Here is a 17836-nt window from a genome sequence, read left to right on the forward strand (position 1 = left end):
TTGGTATTTGTATGTGTTGAAAATGTTTTTCAGATTTTATTTCTCACTACTGAAGTGAGTCTTCTGGGCTCAAGAAGAACTATCCCTGGTTGGTGGCTGTGCACCCATTGCCTTTCATGCTCCACCCCAGGTCACCTCCCTCCGTGACTCCTTGGTGGATAGCTAGCGATCTCTGTCTGGACGCTGACTTGGCCTCAGACCTAAAGGCAATGGATCAGAAGGCCTGGAAGCCAGAGGAGGAGCCGAGAGTAGGAGCAGGAGTTTCCTCTCCTTCCTCTCTTGATAAACGCTTCTCTGAGTGGAGCTCAGGACCCCAGGGCAGGGCTGCTCAAAGTGTGGTTGCCCAGGCATCACCTGGGGATTGGCTGAAACATAGAGTTCCAGGCTCAGGCCTGCAGAAATGAGTCAACCTCTGGTACTGGGGCTGGGAATTTTTAAACAGGCAGAACCACTGCCCTAGAGTTCGAGGGGATTCCATTGCAGTCCTTCTTTGGGGCTTTCTTCCTCTTGTAGCCAACATTCCACTGGTTCTGGGTTCTAGACTCCTGTCTTGCTCTTGTAACCCAGTCTATGGCTCAAAATCACCTCCAGCTCCTGCTTTCTCAAATGTCACATTCTACTGGGTTAGGCGGTAGGATCTTCTGGGAATGACTCCCACCAGCCACTCCAGGGTCCTTCTGTCTCTACACTCTTGCTCACACCTGATGACCCGATCCCTTCTTCCCACTCTATGATAGCTTCTCTGAACAATTCTGCCCAGGGGTCCATACCGCTTCTCTGTTCTGGGCGAACTCTGGGCTTTTCCCACAGTCCTGCCCTTGACCCCCTTAATGCCTCACCTCTCCCTGGCAAAGCCACCCAACTGACATCAACTTGCATCCTAACGTGAGTGGTTCCCAAACTGACATTTCCACCCGGCCCTTTCTCCTAAGCTCTAGAACCAAACTCCCCATGACTACCAAATGTCACCTCTGAAGGTCGTCCAGGCTCTCAGACTCTCCCAAATGTCCCCATCCTTCTGTGACCTCTGTGTCAATAAAAAGCATCCCCCCAGGGTTGGACCATTCAGTTCACTCCATTCAGTTGCTCAGTCGTGTCCGACTATTTGCTACCCCATGGACTGCAGCACGCCAGGCTTCCCTGTCCATCACCAACTCCCGAAGCTGGCTCAAACTCATGTCCATCGAGTCAGGAGTTGGACCATTAGGGTTGCTCTTGACTCTGTTCCCTCTTTGTACTCAATCAGGTGCCCGAGCCAGGGGGCGGTGGGGTAAGAGCTCAGGCTTCATCATCTTCCTCCCTGGCCTGGGCTCCTGACCCTGCTCGGGTTCCTCATTCACAGCCTCTTGACTGGCTCCTCACCCCCTTCACAGTCCCCAGTGTGATGCTGGGAGGGACTCCTACTTACTGAACGGCTCTGAAAACATCTGATTCCACAATAAGCCCATGACGGAGGCATTCTTATGCCTAGTTTACAGATGAGGAAACCAAGACTCAAAGAGGTGAAATAACACCATGTCCAGGTCACATAGTTAATGAGCGGCTGAGCCAGGAGTAGAGTTGGGACCTGTCTGACTCTAAAACCTTTCAGATTTGAGCATGCCATGCTTTGCATTAAAAACATCACTGGCTCCTTGGTGCCTGTTTAAAAAAAACAAAACAAAACATTTTCACGACCACTGCATCCAAGATCCTGCTTCACTGGCTCAGAGCCAACTTCCCTGGGCTCTGGTGTGAGTGAACTCCTTGCGTTTCCTAAACAACAAACATGTGCTCCTCCTCCTCCCCCCCACCACCCTCTGTACACACTGTCTCCTCTCTCCAGGATTGTCTACACCCACTTCGCCACTATTCAAAACCTTCCTTGCAGGGACTTCTCTGGCAGTCTGGTGGTTAAGACTCTGCCTTCCAACGCAGGGGGTGTGGGTTCCATCCCTGGTCAGGGAGTTAAGATCCCACATGTCTTGTGGCCAAAACACCCCACACATAAAACAGAAGCAATAGTGTAACAAATTCAATAAAGACTTAAAAAATGGTCCACATCAAAAGCCAGTTTTTTAAAAAGGACAACAATAACAAAAACATCCCTTCCTCTCTAAGGTCCAGCCTTAACGCTAACTTCGCTGTGATGTATCACTTGTTCAGTTGCTCAGTCGTGTCTGACTCTCTGCAACCCCACTGACTGTAGCCCGCCAGGCTCCTTTGTCCATGGGATTTCCCAGGCAAGAATACAGAGTGGGTTGCCATTTCCTTCTCCAAGAGATCTTCCCAACCCAGAGATCAAACCACGTTTTCTGAGGCTCCCGCATTGTCAGGCATTCTCTAATGCCTCTGTTAAACATTTGAACCCCCCTTCCCTCTTCCAGCCCATCACATGTGGCTCATTCCTTGATTTTGCACCCTCCACCCTCAGTCTTGGGGTGGGTTCTGCCAGCTTGCCTCCCCTACTAGATTAAACTCCCTGAGAACAGAGCTTCCCTAGCACCCAGCACAAGACCTGTTTCCACCAGTGCTGGTTCCGTGGCTGAGGAAACAACCTGCCTGGAAAGACAACAGATCTGGGGTGCAGTCTGCATTTGGAAAGTGGAAACTGGTCGGCTGAGTGGTCGCACAAGTGGATGCTGAATGCAGTCGGGGGAAGGGGGGAAGCGTTACAGCCAGCAAGCTGGCAAATTGGCACCTAAGACTTGGGAAGCAGATACTCCAGTATCCCATTTCACAGACGGGCAAATGGAGGCTTTGCCAGGTTAAGGAAGTTGTCTAGGGTCACATCACCGTTGGATTTGAGCCCAAGCAATGTGCCATCAGAAGCCTTGCCTAAGTCCCTTCTGCGATGACTCAGAAGCTGGGCAGGTGGTGGCAAAGGCAGCGGGACACGCTGGGGTGTCCCGGGTCCAGTGGGGAGACGCCTCCGCCCGTGTGGAGCACACGGTCAGGTCCGCGTCTTCGGCCACGCCCAGTGTTACATCCCACCAGGGATCCTCGCGGTCTGGCCCTCATACTGTCCTCCACCCCCACGCGTCTCTGTTCTCTACCCAAAGCTGGAGGGCAGGGGTAAGGTCAGGGCAGGGCACTCAGAATCCGTCAGGAGGTAGATCCAGGCTCAGGCCCAGGGACCTGGTGGGGTGCTGGGAACACAGGGCACCCCCACACCTAGCCTGTCCTCCACGCTGACTGCCCTGGCCCCAGAGCCATGGCCCTGGCGGTCCAGACCCCAGACCCCAGAATCCCGTGCCTCGTGCGCCCGCGGCCTCTCTTTGGCTCCCGCACAGGGCAGGTTGGCTCTGCAGCCCTTCCCCTGACACAGCATGGCTGTCCCGGCCACTGCGGAGACAAACAGAATCTGCCCGGCACCTTGAACAGATGGTGCTGCTTCTAAAAATAACGCTCCCCTGCGCAGCCGGTCCCGGCGACAGAAGGGGGTGCGGGTGGGGGTGGGGGGCGCGAGTTGCGCTCACCAGCCATCTGCACAGAGACAGATGCGAATGCAGCCTCCCCAGGGACGCGGGCCCGGGGGACCCCAGCCTCATGGAAGCTGTTGCAGAGCCTCGGGCCTGCTGCCGAGGTGCGGCCCTGAAGTGAACGCAAGGAGGCTAGGCGGGGGTGTGCCGCCTGGCATTCCCACTCGGAACACCGCTCTTCTTCGCCTGTCACCTTCGACCCCATGTCTCGGTCCCTATGCCCACAATCCCTAGTGCCATCTTCTCTAGGGAATTTCCTTCCACTCCCAGGAAGCTTCTCCTTCCATCCATAGAGTCTTTAACCACTTTTCACTGGACTCACAACCTAGCCGGGTCAGAACCCCTTTGTTTGAGGCTGAGCACCAAATAATTGATTCTTTCGAACTGTGGTGCTGGAAAAGATTCTTGAGAGTCCTTTGGACTGCAAGAAGATCCAACTGGTCAATGCTAAAGGAACTCAACCCTGAATATTCGTTGGAAGAACTGATGGAAGCTGAAGCTACAATACTTTGGCCACGTGATCCAAAGAGCTGACTCAATGGCAAACACCTTGATGCTGGGAAAGACTGAGGGCAGGAGGAGAAGGGGGTGACAGAGGATGAGATGGTTGGATGGCATCACTGACTCGATGCACATGAGTTTGAGCAAACTCTGGGAGATAGTGAAGGACAGGGAAGCCTGGTGTGGTGCAGTCCAGGGGGTTTCAGAGTCGGACACGACTCAGCAACTGAACAACTACTCTTTTCCCAGCCCCTTGTCACTAAACAAGAGAGTAAGAGAGATCTGGGTGAGCACCCTCAATCTGCCAGCCCTGAGTGATCATGGGTAAATCAGGGCAGCTCTCTGGCCTCAGTTGCCACATCTGTAAAATGGACACAATAATCGTCCCTACCTTGCAGGGTGGCTAAGGAGATAGCATGAGTTGATACCGGGTACAGGGTTCAGGCCAGGGCCTGGCCAGCGAGAGACACACAATCAACAGGAATGATAGCGATTTCTAGATGAGGAAACAGAAACCCTGAATGGAAGACACTGGCCCAAGGCCACAGAGCAGGTGTTGGCAGAGCCAGGTTCAGGCCCAAGGCCTCTGCCAGGGCTTTCACCCCCTGAAACAGCCCTCTCTAATGTTCCAGGGATGTGCCTCACCTTCATGTTTGTGCAGGATTTTCCCTGAGTGCTAGTCCATCTCCAGTCCCAGGAGCTGGCCAGGAGGCCTAAGGGACTCCTTGAAAACACCTCCTCCCCATATCTTGCAAAGAACCAGCCCTGAACCGCAGCCTGACCCTTCCAGCTTCTCAAGGAAGTTCAAGTCCTGCCAGAAAGTTTAAGAGCTCAAAATCTAAAGTGCTCCCAAGGCCCCAGGAGACCCCAATCCTTGGACCCTGGAAGTACCCACCTAGGCAGACTTCTCACGACGGCCCCCGATGGCTCTGCCCCCTCTGATTTCCCAGCCTTGCAGGGGCTCTCCTCCTCCTCCCAAGTCTGGTGATGAGGCTACCTGGCAGTGGTGGGGGTGAGGGGCTCTGTCTACTTCCTTTTCCCTGGGCATGGCCCAGCACTCCCATCACCATGAATCTGCTTTCCAAAGGTCCTCCTCCAGCCATGGCTGCCCTTCCCCTCTCTGCTGGGGTTCCCCATGGCTCTGGAAGCCTCCCAGAAAAGGAGGGATACAGGGACTCCTGGAGGTACTAATGTCTCCTAGATTCCAGGCCTCATGTCACACTGCCTCTAGGGCCTGCTTTCTGTGGGGTGTACCGCAGGGCAGTTTACGTTTGGGGTCTCAGATGCAGTCAAAACTCATGTTCAAATCGCGTACAACTCCAAGTCCCGGAAGCTTTCTCCAGGCCCCCTCACTGACTCCCTGCCTCTCTAGACACTTCAGTCCCTGCCACCTACTGCTAATCAGGGCCTTCCTTTCCCCAGACTCCTTGTTACAACCGACTGACCAGCCCAGAGCTGCCGCCTCTCTCTCCCTCTCCAGGGTCAGGCCTGGCATGAAACAGGTGCCGGGTTTTTTGGGGGGGCTTCTACGTGTGCATCTTTAGAGGGGGTTCACAGACCCCAATGACATCAGACCTGCTCAGAGCCGGTTCTTGTCCACCACATCCTGGACTCTCCACTCCAGGAAGCCGCTCCCCAGAAGAGGTTGTTGTTGTTCAGCAGCTCAGTCGTGTCTGACTCTTTGTGACCCCATGGACTGCAGTCTGCCAGGCTCCTCTGTCCATGGGATTTCCCAGACAAGAGTACTGGAATGGGTTGCCATTTCCTTCTCCAGGGGCTCTTCCTAACCCAGGGATCAAACCTGCAAAACCCGTGTCTCCTGCCTTGCAGGCAGATTCCTTACCACCGAGCCACCTGGGAAGCCACTGTTTGTAAACCTCGAGCGAAAGCCGGAAGAGGCTCTGATTCCCCAGGCTTACTTGAATCCAGAGACCAGAGGGCCCTCAGCGGTCAAAATCCCTGTGACACCCAAGCCCCTCCATAGCACCTATGTATAGTCCTGCTTGTGCTCGCGTGCCTCCCTCGACAGGGGTTTCACTCTCTCCTTCCAGCTGGGGCTTCCCGCATGGCTCAGTAGGAAAGAACCCACCTGCCAACCAGGAGACCCAGGTTCGATCCTTGGGTCGGGAAAAATTCCCCGCAGGAGGAAATGGCAACCCATTCCAGTATTCTTATCTGGGAAATCCCATGGACAGAGGAGCCAATGGACTACAGTCCGTGGGGGTCACAGAGACTGATTCGATTTAGTGACGCAACACCACCAATGCTGGTAATTCCTAAATTCTTTCGGTCGAGCTGAAATCTTGCTAACATTCTTTGTTTGTCTGTTTCACGGTTAATGGACTCACACACAGTAACCCCGCTCCCTCTTCTCCTTTGGATATTCATAACTGTGGGCGCGTACCTGTGTGTGTGCCAGGGCAGACTGTGTGACTGGCCATGCAATCCTGAATGTACACACAGGCGTGTGTCCATGTATGTCAGGGAGGGGGAGCACACATGCGGGCTGCATCTCGGTATGTATAAACTTGCTTTAACATGTCTGAGTGCGGGCTGTGCTGGGACGTGCAGAAATGTGTGCATTTTGGAAAAAACAAGACTTTAGGTATAAGGGGCTGTTAGGGAGTCATGAGTCATGGCAAAGAGTTTTATCACTACCTTGAGATTACCTTAGCCTCCCAGCTTGGGAGATGGGTGGGTGGTGAGAGGGGGCACCCACAAAGGCTCCAGAACAGAACAGAAGGCCAGGCTGTAGCAGAGGCCTTGTCACTGCCTCAACGGCCAACTGCAAGGTGGCCCTGAACCTCTGAACCCCACAGCACGTCACCAGATGACTTTACCTCTCAGGGAACTCTGCCATTAGGGCTTGCCCTGAACAAAATGACAGTGACCACAAAATGCCATTTATATAAGAGCGGTCGTAAAATGCTTTCCAGCTTGAAGTTCACAAAGGATCCACCAATTATTTATATTTCACGAATAAAGAGGAGAAAGACACAGGGGCCTGTGGTGGGGGGCCCGGCAGAGAGTGACGTCTCTGGGGGGAACCTAGGGGCTCAGAATCCTGCACAGAACATACAGCTCCAGGGCTGGTCACCCCAGCCATGGTGGATGGGCCGCGGGAGGTCTGCCCTTAGCTGAAACTGTGCCACTGGTCTTACCTCTTTGAAGCTGAGTTTCTCCATCTGTAAAATGAGGAGGTCAGACTAGACGGCGTCTAAGAGACCCTCGCGTGCTGGCTTGTGCTAAGTCTTGGACACTGGATCAGGCCCAGGGAGGGGGCCCTCTGTGGTTCTGGAATCCGCTCCCCAAGGGGCATGTTTGCCTTCAGCTTGGCCAGAGTCATCTCTGGACCCTGGGACATCTATGGGGGTGGGGAAACTTTCTGCTTTAAAAAATAAAAAAAATCAACTCAATGCTGCCGTGTGAAAAATCCATCCTGGTTTAGCACAAGCTCTTCCCTCCCACTTGCTTCTTCTCCGTCTGCTAGACTCCTATTCACCCTGCAGGGCCCCACTCAAGAGAGCCCCCTCCTCAGTGAACACTATGCTGAGCCCACTCTCCAGGCAGAATCAGTTGATCCCTCCACCAGGCTTGACCGTTCACACCAGGGGACTATGTCCACCCCTCTCCGGGTCCCCAGGGTATCTGACAGGGTCAGTGTCTAACAGAGGCTTGCTGACTGACCACAGAAACCCGCAGCTTGACCTCAGAAACAGAGAACCAGAGTGCCTGGGACCTGGGCTCATCCACTCCTTCCACAGGGGCTTGCTTTTGAACACAAAGGCAGAGAGCATGCACTGAGAACCTACTGTGTGCCTGGCCCTGGATGGTGCCTCCAGGAAGGATGGCTCCTGCAGCCCAACTAGAGGAAATGAGATCACCTCCCTGGTGGGGAGGTGGTCACAGTAATCATGGCATCAGAGCAGCAGTAACAGCAATGGAAGGAATCATGTGTGTGCCAGTCATGTCTGACTCTTTGTGACCCCATGGCCTACAGCCCATCCATGGGATTCTCCAGGCAAGAATACTGGATCGGGTGGCCATTTCTTCCTTTAGGGGATCTTCCTGACCCAGGGATTGAACGTGGGTCTCCTGCACTGCAGGTGGATTCTTTACCATCTGAGCCACCAGGGAAGCCTAATTTTATTACAAGTGAGTGCTGCTCTTTATATTTAATTTTTTCTATGCACAACCTTGTTCACACCCACAACAGCCCCCAAGGTCAGAATTCTGATTTTCTTTCCTCTACAGAGGAGGACACTGAGGTTCAGATGGTGGGGTGTCTGGCCAAGGTCACACTGGGTTTTGCACTAGGGTCTGACTCCCAAGGCTATACTCTTGACCTTGGCACGCAACAGATTCCCAGACCTGGACCCAGTGGATGTCACAGGAGTGGAATGTGTTGTTCTGCAGGAGAGAGAAAGCCAGGACCACCCTGTTCCCCTGCCTCAAGGAGGAGGATACAGTGCCTGGCCTCCAGGTGGGCTGCGGGCTGAGGGCTGGGAGGAGGCCCCTAGGCTTGGCCAACTTCAGCATCTGTAAGGAAATCCCCAGTGGGATTCTGGTCCATTCCATTGCTGACAGGTGCGAGGCAGGGTCTTTGGCTGACCCGGCAGGCTGAGTATGAGGGGCTGGTAAGCAGATGGCAGTCCCTTCCTGTGTTTGGAAGAAGTCAAGGGTGAAATCCTGGAGCCGCCAGCCTGGCCGCGTCACCTGCTGTTAGAAACCGCCCCCGGGCCTGGGGGCTGGCGGCCACCCAATGTGGGTCTGCTGACAAATGGGAGGCCTGGGGAGGCACCAGCCCAGCCCTTTTCCATGCATAGCATCACTATTTTATAATTCAGGACTGTTGCTGGAAGGAGTTCTTCATCGTACAACCCCCTTGGTCTCACCCGTGACCCTGGGGCAGAGGAAGCAGGCTGCCCATTTTAAAGATGAGGAGACTGAGGCTCAAGAAGACAAGCAAGTTCTTACACAGGCCCCTAAGACACAGTGCTGGGGTGGTGGCGAGGCAGGGGAGGCCCCCAGGGTACAAAGTGCAAGGCCGTGCTTGTGGGTTCCCACTGCTCTGCTAGCTGTCTGCCCTGCAGTTCAAGTCCACCTGAATTAGCCATGCATCTCCCTGCCCTACCCCCACAGCAAACACAGGGCAGAGACTGAAAATCCACAGAGGGACTTCAAACCCACTTTGGCAACTTTGCGGATGATGCAGCCAAACATAACAGATTCTAAGAAGCACCCAGAATTATAGAAGAAGTTTAAAGCCGATGTCGCAGCAATCAGTTTGCTGAGCAGCAGGGGATTTGGGGGCAAACAGTTCATTTCTCACTTCCACTCATTTAGCAAACTTTTGCTCTGGGTCCGCTATGTGCCTGGACCTGTGAGATGTGACGTGGATGGTGAGGAATAGGACACAGCCCTGTTCTCAGAAAAGTTGGTGGTGTTCTCCCCCTGTGCAGCAGGGTGCCTGCACAATTTCTTACAAATAATCATGATAAATTAGCATTTATGCAGCATTTTCTATGTGCCAAGCTCTGTGCTAAGTATTTTATACACATCATCTCATTGGGCTCCAAAATCACTGTGGATGGTGACTGCATCCACGAAATTAAAAGACACTTACTCCTTGGAAGCAAAGCTATGACAAACCTAGACAGTGTATCAAAAAGCAGAGACATCAGTTTGCTGACAAAAAAAGGTCCGTATAATCAAAGCTATGGTTTTTCCAGTAGTCATGTACGGATGTAAGAGTTGGACCATAAAGAAAGCTGAGCACCAAAGAAATGATGCTTTTGAATCGTGGTGCTGGAGAAGACTCTTGAGAGTTCCTTGGATAGCAAAGAGATGAAACCAGCCAATACTAAAGGAAATTAGCCCTGAATATTTATTGGAAGGACTGATGCTGAAGCAGAAGTTCCAATACTTTGTCCCCCTGATGCGAAGAGCCTACTCATTGGAATAGACCTGATGCTGGGAAAGATTAAGGGCAGGAGGAGAAGGGGACGACAGAGGATAAGATAGTTGGATGATATCATTGACTCAACGGACATGAGTTTGAGCAAACTCTGGAAGACAGTGAAGGACAGGGAGGTCTGGTATGGTGCCGTCCATGAGGTCGCAAAGTTGGACACACCTTAGCGACTGAACAGCAACATCTCATTGGATCCCCATCACAACTCTGAGGCAGGTACTCTCATTATCCCATTTTGCAGAAAAGAAAACTGAAGCAAAGAGAGGTAGAGTAACCTGCCCAAGGTCACTTGGGCAGAACACAGCAGAGCTGGGATGCAAGTTCAGTGAAATGTTTGGTGGGTGAATGAACGAAGACACAGGGGAGGCCATGCGGGAGGCCTGACGACAGACGGGCGATGTGCTTGGCTAAACGTGACCCTGCAAAGTGCCCTCAGAGCTCCAGGAAGCAGCATCAGGCCTCCTGAGGGCGGGGCTCGGAGCAGGTCAGGGAATCAACTGTGCTTTTGGGCAAACTTGGGCTGCAGGCTTCCAAGCAGAGGGTGACAGTGACAGCCGCCGTATCAGTTAGCAGAGCAAGGAAGCTCCGATTTCTCCCTTTCTGAGTCTGACCACGTGACCTGCCTATAAAAATATCCCAGGCCCATGGCCCCTTTTACCCCGAGAAAAGTGGGCTCTGAGACAGGCTGGCCCTGGGCAGGTATGAGAGGAACGGGAGGCCGCTCCCAGACTGCCCTGGTTCAAGTTCCCATCCCTGAGTCCTCCTGCTTCCCGGACACACAGTGACCACAGTGACGGGGCTCCAGTCCCTCAGGGAGGGGGCTGCAGCTGGACACCCTGACACCCAAGCCTCCCCGGCTCGCGCCTTGGTTGCCAGGCAACTAGGCAGCTTAGGTTTCGGGGGCTGAGGACAAGGCTCGGGTGAGGGTGTCAGTTAGTAATAATAGATATGGCCCAGCCCAGTGGGGCCGCTTGAGATACACAAATCTCAGACCTGGGCAGGACTGGGGTAGTCCTGTGGCCATTTTGCAGATGGAGAGACTGAACCCTGGGAGGGAAAGGGAGTTGTCTGAAGTGAGCAGTGAGTTAGTGAAGAAGGCAGGATCGTCTCGCTGAGAAGACTGGAAGACAAGTAACAATTCAGAAAGTGATGGCAAATGCAGCTGCCGTGTGCAGGGCACTGGCTGTGCACCTGGCACCATGCCAGTGGCTTCTCCCGCCGCAGCCCAACTCAACCTCAACACAACAGTGAGGGGCAGATGCTTGTTTTCATGCCCATTTTGCAGATGGAGAAAACGAGGCTCAGAGAGACTGTGCAGCCTGCTGGAAACCGTCAAGCTGGTGAATGACAGAGGCCAGTCAGAGTGACTCTGAAGCCTGCAGGCTCTGCTCCCACTGGTGCTGAGGAGGACGAAGGAGAGGACAGGTAAGGACTGAGGGACCCGCCTCCAGAGGGTGGTCTCTGATCTCTGCAGCAGACCCCGGAGAGAGAGGCGTAACAGTCTTCCCGACCCAACTCTGAGGATGCTGAACCCAGAGGATTAAGTGATGGTCCCCAGGTGACCTAAGTAGTAGGCAGACATGCAGGATTTGAACCCACGTCTCTCTGGCTTCAAGGCCTCGGCTGACCTACTTTGCCCAGTTCACTGGCAGCACCCTGCTTCCAGGCCTCCCAGCCTCAGCCATCTCTGCCCCACCCCTCCCCGGCAGCGTGAGATTTCTGGGGGACAGGACCCCATTTTCCAGCCCGCAAGAGAGCCAGCAAGCCCCAGCACTGAGCCATGACCTTTGATTCCAGCAGACCTCTTTTTTCAGTGGCCCATACCCCCCACCTCCAGCAACCTGAGCCTGGGCTGGATGGAGACAGGCGGGTTGCCATGGCGACAGCACATGGATACTGACCTGGGGACCCGCCGGCAGCGCACGGGAGGGGGAGGCCTGGCCTCAGAGGGATGGCTGGAGGGCGGAGGACGACGGGGGGCCCGGGGGCCCTGTGGCGGCCGGGGCTGCTCTGTGGGCCAGTCCCGGCACACGCTGCTATTTATAATTCTGCTGAATGGGCCCAATGACTTGACCCGCCGTCCAAGGGCCGGGAAGCCCACAGCTGCACAGAGGGGAGGAAACAGCTCAGGAACCTCTCCACCCCACTACCCCACCTCCGGCCCCCAGCTCTGAGTGCAGGGCTGAGGGAAGTGGAGGAGGCCGGGACCTCTCCCCTACTGCCTCCGTTAGCCTCGACACCCACACGTCTGGGCAGCCCTGCCCCATCTCTGTGTGCTGCACCAGGCTTGGCCAGCGTGGGAGACTGCGGGAGAATGCTGGGCTCAAGAGCATGTGTACAAGTGCGTGTGCGTGTGCAAGTGGGTGTGTGTGTGCATGTGCGTGTGCGTGTGTGTGTATGTTCCAGGATGCCTCCCACTGGAGGGGGAGGAGGGGCGTGGAGGGGGAAGAAAGGGGAGAAAGAGAAGCTGTAAGGCAGAGAGGAACTTGAGAGGCTGGGGTGGGAGGGGAGGAGGGGGAGGAGGGGAGGAGGGGGAGGAGGGGAGGAGGGGGAGGAGGGGAGGAGGGGGAGGAGGGGAGGAGGGGGAGGAACAGAGGTGGACTTAAGAGCAGATAAGGAGAGAGAGTGAGAGAGAGAGGAAGGAGGGGGCCGGGAGGTGGCCAGGAGGAGGAAGGAAGAGAAGGAGAGAGAGAGAGGGAGGGAGGGACACGGACAGACGGACACGGAGCCAAAAGGACCGACGCAGAGACACAGAGAAACTGGGACGCCGGGTGACACAGCGCGGAAGGAGACGGAGGAGCGGGCCTGCGTCCTCTCCGCCCCGGTGGCTGAGCGGCCGGACCAGAAGGCGAAACGCAGACATGTCCGCTCTCACGGGGCGGCTCCGGGTCCTGTATCGGAGAGAGGGGGCCTGGGCCATGTGCCCGCACTAACTCCCCAGCCCCCTCGGCCGGGGGCCCCCGTCTCTGGCGTGGGCATCCCTCCCTCCAGCCCCTGGCCAGCTGGGGGCCCAGGGCAGGGCAAGGACTGCTCCAAGGTCGCCGGAGCCCAGCCAGGAGAGGGCTGGTAGCGGCTCCCGGGGCTTGCCGGGCTGTCCGCCCTCGGATCCGGGTTATTTTGGGAGCTGAGGAGCCAGAACCCACCCCCTCCTCCCTTGTTCACGGGCCAGTGGCTGCTGACTCAAAAATATTCTCTCAAGGAAACTGTCTCCCCAAAATCCAATGTCACTTCTGCCGGGAGGCCTTCCCTGACCTCCGAGATTAAATTCTCTGCTCACACAGGCCCTGGCTGGTCCATCCGGTCCAGCGCTCATCCTGGGGACCCACGGTCGGGGTGTATCTGTCGATCTCCCCCATCAGACTGTGAGCTCCATGTCTACTGAGCAAGAAAACATGTACACGCGCCCTCCCATGGAGCCTCTCGGCTGCTGGACACGGAGGCTTCAGGAAGAGGCCCTGGTTTATAGAGGAAGAAACCGAGGCACAGGGAGGCTGAGGGGGTTTGCTGTGGTTTCACGTCTGGAAGTTGCAGAACCAAGGTTTGAGCCCAGGCAGCCTGATTTCAGAACCCAGTCACGTGGCCACCTGGCACACGGCCTCCCCGCTCCAGGGATCACTCCACTCCCAGGGTTCGGCTCCGGATCCTTCCATGGCTCCCCAGTGCCTCTCAGGTCGAGTCTACACATCCCCCGGGGAGCTAGTTCCTTCCTCTACTTGTCCTTTAACCACCCTCTCAGGTTCTCTCCCCTGACCTCCTGCTTCTAGGCCCGCTTCTGCTCTGGCCTTCTCTCATTTACTAACTCAAGATTTATTTAATGAGCACCTACTGTGTGCCAGGCACATCATAACTTGCTTCTGTAGGAAAAGACAGGTTGTGAAAAGCACTATGAAGTGACGACCACATTACGACCAACTGCCGGGGGAACTTGTTTTGCCAAGTAGACAGGCAAAGGGCTGGGGCCAGCAGGTGCCAGGCAGAGGGGACAGTGGAGGCAAAGACCCTGAGGCAGCAAGTGGGGTGGGACACGCTTTTAATAACCCAAAGCATGACTGAGACTTGTGAGAGAGGCGAGTTCAGAAAAGGGCAGGGGCTAGACTGTGTGAAGCTTCACGGCGATGGTGAAGAGGCTGAATTTTATTCCAGGTGCAGAGGAATACCTCTGAAGACTTTTAGGTGGCAGGTTAGCACAAGCCTTTGCTTTTTGTAAAACCCATCATCCTTTGGAGGCGACAACGTCGGGGTGAGAGCGGGAAGAAAGAGCAGCTACTGCGTCATCCAGGCGGGCGGGGATGGGGCGCCGGCTGTAGGGGCGGCAGAGCTGCTGAGGACACGTGGGCAGGTGGCAGATAGGAAGCAGAACCCAGAGGACGAGCCGGGGAGACGGAGGCGGAGGAGCCTGGCCGATAAGGGCTCTGCCTGTAGGAGGAGGCAGGGTGACGGTGCCATTTACTGGGATGTGAAGCTGGGGAAGGAGTGAGTTTTTGGGGGGTGGGGGAGGGTGAGTGGGCACGATCAAGAATTCTTTTTGGACTTGTTAACTTTGAGATGCTTGTGAGATGTCCAAGTAGAGGTGCCAAGTGGCCAGTTGGATGATGAGCTGGGAGTGCAGAAGAGAGACGCGGGCTGAAGATAGAAATATGGGCATCAGCAGCTTAAAAGATGGTATTTAAAGCCATGGGGCTGGATGAGATCACCAAGGGAGGAGGACAGAGCCACGAAGCCTCCTGGCTGACCCGTCGGGTGACTCCCTGCTCAAAGCCGTCAGTGGGTCCCTACTGCCCTCAGGACAAGGCTCGTCACCTGTAGCTTGACACACGTGGGTCCTGCCAACTTCTCCGGTCTCACGTCCTTCGGCTGCTCACTCAGATCCTTCCTCCCATCATAAGAAGCACCCTGTGAAGTTTCACACCTCCAGGCTTTAGTTCGGGCAGCTCCCCCGCCTAAGTCCTCCTTTAGGCAAAGGCTAATTCTAACTCTGGCTCTTCTAAAGCGTTCTCTAACCCCCCGGGCAGACTTCTTTGCCACCCTGCCTCTGTGCTTCTGTGGCCTTCTGGACACACTATATTATCACTGTCTTTCTGGGAGCCCCTTGGGCAAGGGGGCGGAGGCCGGTCCATCTTGCGTCTCTGGGGCTCAGCACGCCCGAGGCTCACAGAGAGCCGCCCTGCACTAAGCACCCATCCCTGCATCACCCATGAGTCGCAGGAGTGCATCTGATCTATGGCGGTGGAGATGGGGGTGGGGTGCTGAGAAAGTGGACTTCATCCCATCCTTTCCACCCTGAGCCTGGGCTGCGGCTCTGAACAGACTCACAGGAAGGAAGCTGCACACAGGGAGGAGGTGAGTGGGCGTGAGAATGAGGGGCGGCTGCTGGGCACTCCCCGGGCCTCTCACCTGCTGTTGCGGCAGCAAAGGGAAAAAGTGAAAAGACAAAATCGGAGCGAGGTGCAATCAGGTTCTCTGTCCTCACTGCTGCCTCGCCCCAGGACTAGAGACTCAACTGTGCAGGAAATCAGAGAGGCCTTGGGGGCGGGGCGTGTCTGGAGGGGTCACAACAAAGCTTCCGCACACTCCCAAGCAGCCGCACAGTCAAGTCTGATGCTTTGCGACCCTGTGGACTGTAGCCGCCAGGCTCCTCTGGCCGTGGGATTCTCCAGACAAGAATACTGGAGTGGTATTCTGGAGTTACCATGCTCTCCTCCAGGGGATCTTCCCAACCCAGGGATCGAACCCGAGTCTCCTGAATCTCCTGTACTGCAGGCAGATCCGTTACTGCTGAGCCACCAGGGAAGCCCCCTGCGTGCTCCGAGGTCATTTTTATTCTGTCTTGTGTCTGATGTTACCACCCACAGACTCCTGCAGAAAGCCCCCTCTAGCTGGTGGGCTGGGGTCGGGGGGAGGCACCTTGGCCATTTAATGACCGCCTCGTAGGTGTCAGGCACCATGCGTTTGTTCAAGGGCACAGACCTGGACTCTTGATTCGAGACCAGCTACTTCTACGTGGCCTTGGGCACATCGCTGCCTTGCTCTGGGCCTCCGTTTCTTCATCTACAAGATGGGGACATTTTCATGTGTGTGCCCAGGCTTTGGGGGAGGCAACGTGTGACAACGGCTGTGACACATCGTGCAGAGTCCCTGTCCCACAGCTGTCTCCTTTCATCTTCCCAACAGCTGTCAGAGGAGTGTCGATGTTCCCATTTTACAGACAGGGAAACTAAGGCTGGGAGAGGCCCAGATCACAGAGCTAGGATGGACAGCACTGATGACTAGGAGCATCTCTGTCTCCAAGGGCCAAAGGCCCCTCTCTCTGCAACGCCCCATGCATTCTCTTACTTGTCATTCAGTCAGTAGGTTCTGGGGCCGTGAGTTGGATGCTGGGGACTCAAAGGTTATTCAGGCAAAAGCTCCACACTCTGGGGGTCAAGCCTCTCACCACCAACCACTTTATACCCCTTCCTCTCGCTCAGAGAAACTGGGGATGAGAGGGTGGGGTAGGAACTCTCAACTGTACCGAGAAGAAACAGTCTGGGAATTCCCAGCTCACAAGCCCAGTTACTCCTTCCAGGACCAGGCAAGCAGTTAGGGTTACTCCTCTGAATCTCAGTTTCTCCATCTGCTAAATTTGCATGAATTATGTGTCCCCCTGAAGATAATCAGAGGGCAAAGCAGAAAAGCATTAGGGTAGCCTTGGCACCCTTGCAGGGAGCCGCAATCAGGCTGCCTTTAGCTGAGGTCCATGTAAAGGTCGTTTGTAAAGGTCTGTGTAGATTTACATTTTTTTCCCCTAAGAGGAAGCCTGCGGCCTTCACCAGCTTCTCAAAGCAGTCCCTGACCCCTCTGTCCCACAAATACCCCGCTGGAATCACTATATGGTGGGGCCAAGTCAACTCCCTGCTTTGCCAATGAATGCCATGTAGGAACAGTATCAAGATGGCAGAGCCAGGAAATCCAGGGGCCTGGGCATGGTTAGAGAGAGCAAGATTTGAGGCTGCAACCCCAGGTTTGGGGGCCCTCAGCAAGGCAAGGCTACTTGAGAATCACGCCAGAGTGCATTGAGCAGAAATAGCTCAGATACTGGTCTTACCCAAGACCAGTATCTAATTCTTCCAGATCAGCAAGTTCCTGTCGCCTTAATTGATCAGCCTCTAGTTCGAGGAAATGAGATTTCATCTGACTCCTCCATCAGCCCCGGGGATGGGCGTGAAGGCAGCAGTGCAGTGCAGAGAGCTCTTGTCACAAATGCACCCTAATGGCCCGAGAAGCAGACGGACGGTGTAAGCCACAGCCCAGTGAGATGGCACTCAGAGAAGATACCTTGAGAAAACACGCAGGGGTTCATCTGCTTGGACATCCACAGCTAGACCCATTCTAGAAGTGGCCCGAAGGCACTTATTCTAGACTGGCGGGTCATGTGGGTGACCCCACTGGGGGCCCCGAGGGCAGACTGTGGCTGGAAATATCAGCTGACTGCGGGGGTCTCACGTGTGGGTCCTCCCGCCCAGGTCTCACTACAATCGACAACCAGCTTCGTACCTGGCCCCGCTACCCCGATGTCCCCACACGTCACGCTCAACCCATCTCGAGTCCAACTTGTCTGTTTCTTCTCTTATGATAAACACTTTTCTGTGTCTTTTCTGAAAATTATGTTTTATTCCGAGGTGGTGAAGAGGTCCTCCTGCGTCTCCTTCTAGAGGCTTTAGAGTTGCAGCGTTTACGTTCAGATCTACGTGTCGCCTCAACGTTTCTCACCTACTCCTCCTCCTATCGCGGTGAAAACAAAAGTTTTCATTTTAACCATTTTGAACTGTACAGCTCAGTGGCACTGACATTCACACTCTTGTACAACCATCACCACCATCTGTTTCTAGAACTTTTTCATCTTCCCCAGCTGCAACTCTGT

The 17836-nt window shown here is 55.0% G+C and overlaps 1 protein-coding gene across 15 annotated transcripts in view; it reads right to left on the reverse strand.

The window, feature by feature from the left end:
• ATP2B2 (ATPase plasma membrane Ca2+ transporting 2) overlaps nucleotides 1-17836 on the reverse strand; it is a 378716-nt gene that overhangs the window by 130323 nt on the left and 230557 nt on the right. Inside the window, exon 1 of one of the 15 annotated variants that reach the window (XM_070776837.1) lies at nucleotides 11838-11963. The exons of the other annotated variants lie outside the window; for them this stretch is intronic. The gene's annotated coding sequence lies outside the window, so the exon portion shown is untranslated. Of the gene's footprint in view, nucleotides 1-11837; nucleotides 11964-17836 lie in introns of those variants that run through there. 15 annotated transcript variants of the gene reach the window in all.

This window comes from Bos indicus, chromosome 22 (assembly GCF_029378745.1).
Source record: "Bos indicus isolate NIAB-ARS_2022 breed Sahiwal x Tharparkar chromosome 22, NIAB-ARS_B.indTharparkar_mat_pri_1.0, whole genome shotgun sequence".
NCBI lineage: Eukaryota > Metazoa > Chordata > Mammalia > Artiodactyla > Bovidae > Bos > Bos indicus.